Raw genomic sequence first — 11465 nt, 5'->3', positions numbered from 1 at the left:
ATGGGGGCTAATTTGATCAGATATTTTAACTAAAAAAAGTTAAAATGAGTTGCTTAAAATTTCACCTTATTTTCGAGTTAAAATGGGTAGACAAATTTAAAGAAATGAGTCGGTGTTGGTTAGTTTTCTAAGAAAATGTGGCACTGTAGGGTCGTCTCTGAGGATTTAAATACCTCGGCTGAGCCGAAATAAAAAGGCCCGTAGATTTAACAAATAACGGAATATACAAGCTAACTTTTGTTAACGACGATTAATGTTATAACAATAAATATAACTACTTTATAATATGAATGTAATACCTAAATTTTCAAAACCTAAAACGTAATGCTTATACGAGTTATTAATACAAAATTTATTAAATTAATATATTCATTTTAATATAAACACAAGTTTTTAAAATTGTTTAAGAGATTTTTAATGGTATGTTGAAATTAAAGTTAAAGGTGAAGTAAGTATAACGAAAACAAAATCAAAAGGTTTAAGTATGTAAATAATGGATTTGATTATGAAAAAAAGAGCATGGGCTATTTTTATCATTACTTGAAACTTGATTTTGTTGTCACTTCTCTACCAAGACTTTCCGCCAAAGTTATCCGGTGAACTATTTTTCCGATACCTTTTAAACACCAAAAGTAACAAATGATTCGATCAATTGACAATGTCGTTTTACAGTGACGGAACCAGAATTTTTCGTTTGGAAGTCTTAGTAGAAATTCTTTAAACCTCACTAACGTATTATATATATATATATATATATACATATATATATATATATATATACATATATATATATATATACATATATATATATATATATATATATAGTATAATTAGAAAGTTTGGTACCACAAAAGATTTGTAGGAATATTTTATTTGTTTTGTTTGTTTTTAGGTAAATCATTTTGATCTATAATCAATTGTGATGTGTTGGTGTGTTGGTTGTCGTCAATTTGTTAGTGCATAGAGGAAAGCTAGAGATAGGTGTTCAAGTTCGAAACACAAAGCATGTGGAGAGCTCCAATCTATTTTTTGGGTTACTTTTTTGTTTTTTTATAATTATTTTAATTTTGTTTTTTTTAAATATGTTAATTTGTCAAAATTATTATCTGGCTGTACCAAACCTATCTGCTACCCATAGAAGTCGAGTCAGTTCGTTGCAACAACATCCGAGTTTTACTGGTTATATAGACATCATTTTAAACATGTTATTTTTCATACCGTGAGCTATACGCTATACGAGTGCCATATTATACCAAATTCACGTCGGTTCACCACCTCAATGCGAAGTTTTAACGACTGACGTCACCCCATTGGTCGACCTGAATTTTTATAACCTTTTTGTTTTATATTTGGTATTAGTTCTAGCATAATAGCGCGTAACCGAAACAAACCAAATTCGTGTCGACTTACTACCTCAACGCTTAGGTTTAACCACAACCTGGCTCTATCGATTAACCCGACGGCAACGCGCCAGACTAAAATACTAGTTTTTAATAATTAAAAGAAAATTGTTGACCAATATATATTAAATAAAGACGTATTTTAATCTTATGATTGTAATATACAATATGATCTCTCTTCAAATTCTATTATTGCTTTATTTATAACACTCATAACACATTTTCTTAAACAAAAGTAGAAAAGAAACATTCCAAATATGTATTATCAATGTATTAAATCAAAAAAATCAAATAAAAGTATAGTATTGTAATATCTAAAAATAAGCTACTAAATTAAAATTTAAGTGAAAAACTCGAAAGGTTTAAAAGAGCTAAAAGAAAATTTTAGTTGTATAGCCGGATAGAAAATAGTTTAAACTCTTGAGTAGGCTTACTTTCTTTCATCAAGTGATGTCACTTGTTTTGTTTGAACGACCAACTAAATATGTATATAAACTGAGCCCAAAGACCCAAAGATACAACCATCAAAACCAAAACGTACATGTACTTACCAAAAACACCACACAAACATTATACCAAACTATAAATGAAACCTTGTCCAATCTTCCCACGAAATGTTATGTTTTTTTGAGCGATTCTTAATCCAAAGAAAAGTAAGAGATTTGATTATTTTCCTTTTATTTATCATATCCTTGTGTAACACCCCGGCTTTAGCGGAATACGCCCGGGTGTGACGCACAGATTGCCCAAAACACATGTGACACTATTAAGTGATCATAATATCAGTAATTCATTCAAAACCCAAGTACACAAGTTGTTCAATAAAACAAATACAAAGAGAAATGAACAACAAAGGTCTTCTTGTTTATTATTTAAATAACCTAACTTCTAGTGACTTCATATGTTTCATCCTCTAACAAAGGTACCTATAACATATATATAAAATAATGTCAACTAACTTAATAGTTGGTGAGTTCAAACAGTTTAAATAATATATAAAAACCATACAATTCCATGAAAACTTGTGAAAAACACATAAGGGTTCTTTACACTAGAATCAATGGTCCATGAGTGTAAAGAATAAATGAAGGTCTTTTCCAGTTGGGATTGTGCACCAACGTACTCAGATCGGAGTCCCTTTTCCACTAGAAACAATGGTCCATGAGTGCAAAGGGGGCGCATGATCATACTTATCGAAGAAATCCATGAACGTAGTATTTGAGCAATAAAACAAATACAAAGAGAAATGAACAACAAAGGTCTTCTTGTTTATTATTTAAATAACCTAACTTCTAGTGACTTCATATGTTTCATCCTCTAACAAAGGTACCTATAACATATATATAAAATAATGTCAACTAACTTAATAGTTGGTGAGTTCAAACAGTTTAAATAATATATAAAAACCATACAATTCCATGAAAACTTGTGAAAAACACATAAGGGTTCTTTACACTAGAATCAATGGTCCATGAGTGTAAAGAATAAATGAAGGTCTTTTCCAGTTGGGATTGTGCACCAACGTACTCAGATCGGAGTCCCTTTTCCACTAGAAACAATGGTCCATGAGTGCAAAGGGGGCGCATGATCATACTTATCGAAGAAATCCATGAACGTAGTATTTGAGCAATAAAACAAATACAAAGAGAAATGAACAACAAAGGTCTTCTTGTTTATTATTTAAATAACCTAACTTCTAGTGACTTCATATGTTTCATCCTCTAACAAAGGTACCTATAACATATATATAAAATAATGTCAACTAACTTAATAGTTGGTGAGTTCAAACAGTTTAAATAATATATAAAAACCATACAATTCCATGAAAACTTGTGAAAAACACATAAGGGTTCTTTACACTAGAATCAATGGTCCATGAGTGTAAAGAATAAATGAAGGTCTTTTCCAGTTGGGATTGTGCACCAACGTACTCAGATCGGAGTCCCTTTTCCACTAGAAACAATGGTCCATGAGTGCAAAGGGGGCGCATGATCATACTTATCGAAGAAATCCATGAACGTAGTATTTGAGCAAGTAACAAGTATACACACAAGTCCATGATGCGAATTGTAGTTTGTAAATAATAAATATACGAAATTGAATTTTTGATAAGTATATATGTTACCCCCAAAATAGTAAAAAAAAAAAAGGTAAAAAGGGGGTGTGAGAGACTCACCTTGAAGTTGAAGACAAACTTGAAATAAAATCGAAAGGGCGTAATTGAAACCAAAGCAATAGAACGTCACAACTAAAATAATAAAAACAAAAGAATTACTAACTAATTTAATGGAAAATAAAGTGTTTGTTTTAAGGTTCATGCATTATTATTTATATATACTTTTACCAATTTTAAAGTATTTTAATAATTACGTCTAACGGATTTTAACAAGTTATTATTTATAAGGTGAATATGGATAATGGAATTTTAGCTTTGCCGGTATTGTTTTATTTTTGTATGAATGTTTGTTGGTTTATTTTAGGATTTATAAAATTACATTGTTATTATATATTTTATTATCTATATAATTATTCTACGAGTTTTAACGAGTGTTGCCGGGTTTGTAAAGGTTGGTTCTTGAACAAAATTGCTAACGGAAATTAAAACAACTTTTATTTAACCATAAAAATAATTTTATTGATTTTGAAATGATTTATAATTATATATATTATTTAATATAATTAATAAAAATGGTTTCAAAAATATATAAAATGGGTTTGCTGTGACCCGGGTCTCCATGACCAAACAGCACATACACAACCACCGGACCATTTCAATATTGTTGTTCAAAGATGGAAACTTATAATTATAAGCAAAATGCCCAACTTCATCTTCTTCATCCTAACCTCAGGGTTTTCAATTCTCCGGCTTTATTCTAGATTTGATTGGTTTAGGTTGGGGTTTTGTTAGACGGATCAAAACAATGAAAACCCACCTATCAATTACCTCTAATGATGCCAGAATGAGGTTGAACGACGAGTTGGCCGGAACCGAGTTTAGAAGAACGATTTGGTGATATTAAGAGGTTTGTTAGTGTGATTTTATGTTTGTAGCACGTTAAGAAGAAGATTAGGGTGCTATTTATAGTTGTAATTGGTCCGTTGGATGTTTAATTCGTGTTATTGAGATTTAATTATTTTCCGTCGGTTTGAGGTTGGAGTCCGGACGTTGGAGGTGTTATTACGCGTAAATAGACTTGATTAATCATTAAGATGGTGGTGCAACGAGTTTATAACATTAAAATGGGATTAAAATTGGCGTTTTGATATGTTTTTAAGGTCGCCGGAAGTCCACCCGTCGCCGGCCGTGTACCGGAAAATCGCGAGGGAAGAGAGAGGGGGTGGGGCCGGCTGGGTTTAATATTAATATTACAATATAATTTGAATTATATTTACAACTTTGGCCCTTATACTTTAAACATCTTTGTAATATGTTTTTAAACTTAAATTACACTTTAAACCTTGCACTTTAAACTATACATAATAAGATTACAACATGCTATATCTTGATATATTTTGATTGTTTATATTTTATACCCAAATAATTTGGAGATTGATTATTTTATAAACTTGTATAGCTCGGAGATTCGTTATTTGAACCATATGAATATAAAGTGAACTTAAACGAACTTTAAATCATTGAAATTTATATAAATTCATAACTTTCAAAAACGAATATATTGAAATGACAGTGCGGGTCGGTTTAACGAATACAAATACAAATACATGAAACGAAACTTGATTTATATATATGTCAATACATATAACAGCCGAAAATTTAAAATGGGTCGGGTTTTCGGGTTTGAAAAGTAACGAATGTTACAGGACTTACAACTTTTAGAAATTTCGTCCCGAAATTAAAGTAAAAATAAAATTTAAAAGAGAACAACTAATATTCGGAGTTGTTAGAATTTTAATCAATTTTATATATTAAAATCAAGTAACGTCGATCTTTGAATGACCCGAAAGAACGCCACAAATAGGAAATATGACAAGGACACTTATGTATAGGATGTACCAGCGGCGTATCCACCATGCCCTTATCATATTGTATTTGCCCCGTTCCCCAAAATCATTCCAAGTTCCGAGTTATTTCACGCAACCGGACTTATTATATTTTCCATGCGAGGACTTTGATATTTACGTGTCGACCCATAATTACCTCTATCGTCGGATGGTCCATATAACTTGCTCTGTTGTGTGGTTTTAAGACATAGACCTTAATTAAATAAATAAAATTCTCATATAGAACGTTGAAAATCAAAAATAATGAATTAAAAGGGTAAAAACATTACAAAACATATTGTTAGACCATTCAGATCAATAACAAGACAAAAAAACTCTAAGTCGAGTAAATGAAATCATCGTTGTTTGAACCAAGTAAATGATGCTGAAAACAAAATAAATGAGGTAATGAAATTTAAAGAATGAAAATATTTGAATTATGAACATCGCAATATGTAATTGAAATAATGAGGTTGGGAATAACATGGTAGGTAAACGTAGCATTTAACCAACGAAATATGAACATGTAAATTGATAACGCATTGGGTTTGAGAATATCTTAGATAAACGGAACTTTTAAGTATCATAATATCATGATGTTTAACAAATGAAAATCTCCAATAAAACATCGACGTGACCAATGGCAACGTTGAGATGAATAAACAATTATATCTTACCAACATGTAAATTGATATTAACTTGAAATGAAATGGATAAACGAAATTTTAATATTAAAATATTAAAACCGATTAAGTTTGTGAAAAGAAACATTCCAGTAGTAACCTTGAGTTTATCAAAGTAAACATTTGAAATTTCAAAATCAATATAAAGCATTTGATCCAGATTGATGAAATCAAGAACAACAAAATGGTTTAAATAAAACATCGAGTGAAACAGAAGTACACGAATAAAGAAAATGATTTGTGAAAAAAAATATAACATAATATAAACTCGGTATCTACATGGGACACAGTCCCGATTCTAAGTAAACAAATTCGTTTGGAGAACCGGTCACCGATAGTAAAGTGAAAATACGGTTTCTATTAAGTAACTATGTACACATACATGTTCATAGTCCCAATTTCCACTTAACGTTGATGGGAAATTGCTCATAGATCACAAGATTTGAAATAACAAGCGTAAACCAATTTAGCAAGGCGAATAAGTATGATGTACAAATTTACGTTTCGTAAAATACAAACGAATATGGATCCAAGATCAATGGACCATCAAAATATACTATGTACACAATATTCCAGAGAAGTGGATGTAAAAGTCACTTTGGGTAAGTTTGAAACATACGTGAAAGAGAAAATAAAGAAAAGTAAATGTAGCTTGCGACACTTATCTTCTCGAATGTAGGTTTATTTGTGGCATGAAGGTTGATGTAAAAGATGGTGCAATGATTTCTTAGCCGGAACTCATTGGCGTTAACGAAGGGGAAAGAAGGGAAGGGATATATCATATATTTTAATTTACGAAAATCGATTGTAAATCGTGGTGTTTTTTTTACAATTCATGGTGAAATAAGATTATTTTATTTTAGTTAGGCAAAACGTTTTTAACTAGCGCTAAAACTTGAGAAATTTATGAAATCCTTAACGTAAAAATAAATGTTTTCTTTTGGCCAGCGGCCTACGAAAAGGTTGTCAAATAACCTGACTTGTTGAATGAAATATAGCCTCAAAAGGGCTTAAGATTTGGTTGAAACAAAAAGTTTACTTTAAATACAGTTTGAAATAATAATTATATTATTATTAGAGATGACGATAATACTAGTAATAATAATATTACTAATCATAATAATAATAAAAATATTATTGAATGAAAAAAATATTTTCAAGATGGCTCAAAACTTGTTTGAAGCAAATATTTTACTTTATGTTATTATATAATAGTAGTGACGATAATACTAGTAATAATAATATTACTGATATCAATAATAATAAAAAAAAATATTAACAATAATAATAATAACAATTCTAATAATAACCATATTGATAATTACCGGAATAATAATAATGATGATGACGATGATGGTACTAATAACAATAGTAGTAGTAAAATTAATAATGATGATAATATTAATAACTTTAATAATAATAATAATAATAGAGGTAATAAATTCTTTTTAAAGAAAATCCATTTGACTGAAGGTTAAAATAACTAAGGATTTGGGATTAGGCGCGATGTGTTAGTAAAAGAAATAAAATGTAGAAAAATATGCAAAAGAAAATATAGACGAGTTTGATAAGTTTTGTAAAAATCTAAGTATTGAGACCGAAAAATCGTATAAGGTCAACAAAGGACACGGGGTTAGGATATTGCATGGTGGAAAAAAGTTAGCCCTTCCAATGTATGGCGGGTGTGCTAGGGTCACCATGATGATAGTAGGCTTTAAAGCATGAGGTTAAGCATACGATTGAGATAAATGGTTAGGTACAGGTCTTGCAGATGGGTGAGTGGCATTGAGTTTTGGGTAGGTTTTAGCAATAAGTGGTAATTGAATATACCATATGTAAGGCCCCGTTACCGGTGCCCTACATTGGACGTTGGATTTACTCATAAACGCAGTTCTAAATATCAGAGCTAATTAAAACTTTCGGGGAATAATATGAAACATCAACCATTCGTTACAAGTATCCATAACTTGTCTTTTAAACATAACATAAATTATAACATTCAAGACATCATGACAATCTTCAGATGCCAGCCTCTTCAATCCTGCCATGTGTCCATCTCAAACCAGCTATCTCAATCTGTTAACCTACGTGCATACTAAAAGTCAGCTACGCTGAGTGATTTCTAGTTAATCACATAACTTACTTTACATACACATATACGTGCCCGAAGGTACGCATTACATACATAACTTGTTCATCATTCGTCCATACACATTCGTAGCTAACCTTACATTATAAGGGCATTTCACCCTACATACCTCGGATATTATTAGGTTCCGGTACCCTCCATCCTCGGATATTATTAGGGTCCGGTACCCTCCATCATCGGATATTATTAGGGTCCGGTACCCTCCATCCTCGGATATTATTAGGGTCCGGTCACCCTTTCTTCCATACCTCCATATCATACTTTTCTATATACATAATTGTAAGTTTCATACTTACATACATCATTCTTTCTTCATCTACAACACACACACACATATATATATATATATATATATATCATCAAACCATTACCTGGCAGTACATGCAATATCCGAAGATCGTTCACGTACCGTCAAGAAATCATTCATACATTTCACATAATACATATATGGCATACACTTATCACTTAGGATAAGTGTATTGACTAATCACATCGAGTATGCGCACAGCCTCAAAAACATAACAAGGAATGCGGCTAGAAACTCACCTGAACTTGGTTACGTTCACAGTTAATAATTATTCCCTTCTTGAGCTGTGCACGACTAACTGTATAACAATTACACGTATCAATTTAACTATCACTACCCATATCATGATTCTAGTTTAGTTATTACCCACAACGAACGGGGGTCCGGGGGACAGCGCCCTTGGCAGCGAGGTCTAGGGGCGGCAGCCCCTAGCAGGGTCCAAGGGGCAGAGCCCCTGGCTGGGGTCGAGCTGCCAGGTTAGCTTGAGAAAATTTTTTTTCCATTAACTGTCTTAACACATTTTCCATTAGAATTTTAACTCATTGTTAATTTGCTAACTTAAAAGTTCAAGGACTTCTTTGTAATTAAATCATTCTTTTTATAAGTCCAGGGACTTTTCTGTGATTTATTAAACTTCAGTTTGTTATCCAATCTTTAACGAATTGGGGATCATTCGTTACTTTTGTCTCTCCTAACTAATTGGCTAAAGCGAACTGAGCCCTATAACGAATTGGACCTTATAGCGAATTGAACCCTTATAACAAACTGGTTCTTATAACGAATGGCCCTTTTATAGCGAACTGGTCATCATAACGAATTGGACCTTAGCGAATGGGCATAACGAATTGGGGTTAATTTGCTATCTTTTCCTTAACGAATATGGAGACGAATCGTTAAATTCCCGCTAACGAACTAAGGCTAGTTCGTTAGATTCCCGTTAACGAATTAGGTTTAGGTAAGAGAATGTCAGAAACATTCTCTGACACCTTATCCTCGTATCTGTCTTTTCTGGCGCCGCCAATGCCGGAAAACCGGGATCTCGCCGGAAAAGCGAGATCTCACTCGTTTTTCCACTGTTTTTCGTCCCGTTCAACCCAGATCTGAGCTAGGGTGACCCCTAAACTCATCTTTATACCCGATTCCACCCGGATCTCGTGACTTTAACGGTTTAAAGGTGTCGGCTCGTAGTTTCGTGACTAAATCTAACGAATTTGAGTTAATACAATATCATACTATCATTACCTTGGATCGGGATCGGTTTTCTATCTTGGTTCGGCTAGAGAAAGGAGAGAAATTAGAGAGAGAGAGAGAGAGAGCTTAAGTGTGTGTTTTGGTGGTGTATGGAATATGTGTGAAATGAATAATTAAATGGGTAATTATGACTTATGAGCTTAAGCCCATGGTCTTTCCTTCTTTCCCTAATAACCCAGGTCCATAACCCATATCCATTAACCCAACACTAGCCCGACTCATAATAACTCTTATTTTCATTTTATTAACCGAAACGAGAAAGCGGGATGTTACACCACAAATTGAAGTATATCAACGTTTCAGGAAAGTAAAGTGGTGGGAATTACACATACTATACAAAAGGGTGTGATTCTGTGCGAGAGTTTCGGTTGGGCTTAGTTTGCGTTTCCAAGAATGGTGTTGGATTTGAATTTGAATTTACTATAGCGATGGAGGTGGGTGTGGTTAAACGTGGAGTGATCGGGATCGCGGAGGCCATTTTCTCGATAACTTGGATTGTCATTTTGCGAGTTGAGTGTAACAACTAGGAAAACGAGGAGGCATAATACGAAACATGAAGAATTTGCGTGACTTTGGACGTAAGTATGAAAACGACTAATAGATACATCAATAAAAACAATTAAGGAAAAGAAATCGCGTGAAACAAATTTGAAATCGAACTTGGAATTCCCATGAAACATCATGAGTTTTCACCTTTCAATAAACGCAAACCTCATAAATTATTGAATAATCATAGGGAAAAGTATTAAACTTAACAATAAATAATGAAATCGAATTGAAAATCGAGTGTTCATGTACCACAATGACTTTTTAAATTTTCACTTCTAAAACATAAGGGTAACTGAATATGGAAATAAGGTAATCAAATTGAAATTAAACCATTCATGTATCACCATGACCTTTCGAATTTTCAATTCTAAAACGTAGTAGTAAATGAATAAAATAATATAACAATCAAATCGAAATTCAACCATTTACGTGTCACCATAACTTTTTGAATTTTCAATTCTGAAACGTAGTAGTAAATAAATAAAATAATATAGTAATCAAATCGAAATTCAACCATTTATGTATCACCATAACTTATTTTTTTTTTTAAATTTTCAATTCTAAAACATAATAGTAAAATAACAAAGGAATCGTTTGAAATTCGGTTATTACTTTGCAAACTTTTAAAAGTTTAAGCCGTAAATGAGCATATAAATAAAGAAAACGTGACATAATTTTTTTTAAACTTAACTATTCTCGTATAAAATTGTGTAATTAAATTGAAAGCTGGGTATTCGTGTACAGACTTCCAGTTAAAACACATGGTAAAACATAGAGGAGTGCAACCATATTCTTTTCACAAAGAGAACATGGTCGCGTAGGAAAACTTAAAGTTGTGATTCCTATGGCGTTGAGAGTGGTATGCTTTGACTTAATAGAGTTCATGCTCTTTCCTAACTCTCCAGGTAAGCAACCGGGTCCCGCGTCTGATTGAGATTTATACGCGTTGCTTATCCTTAGGTTTCAATAACCTTGGTGTCAAAAGTTTCGGAAAACAGGCACGTCCCCCTTACAGTTTACTACATACCCACCATATAGAACCATCTTTAAGAAGAATAAACATCGGAACACCACAATAAAAATTAATAATTGAAAATGTTGAAAAACTCTTTGATTTTAGGCAT

Source organism: Bidens hawaiensis, unplaced genomic scaffold, assembly GCF_021521415.1.
Source record: "Bidens hawaiensis isolate Kalapana, Puna unplaced genomic scaffold, B.hawaiensis_p1.1 tig00028772_1, whole genome shotgun sequence".
Lineage (NCBI taxonomy): Eukaryota > Viridiplantae > Streptophyta > Magnoliopsida > Asterales > Asteraceae > Bidens > Bidens hawaiensis.
The sequence above is the reverse complement of the archived record's forward strand: the minus strand, read 5'-3'. Positions refer to the sequence as shown.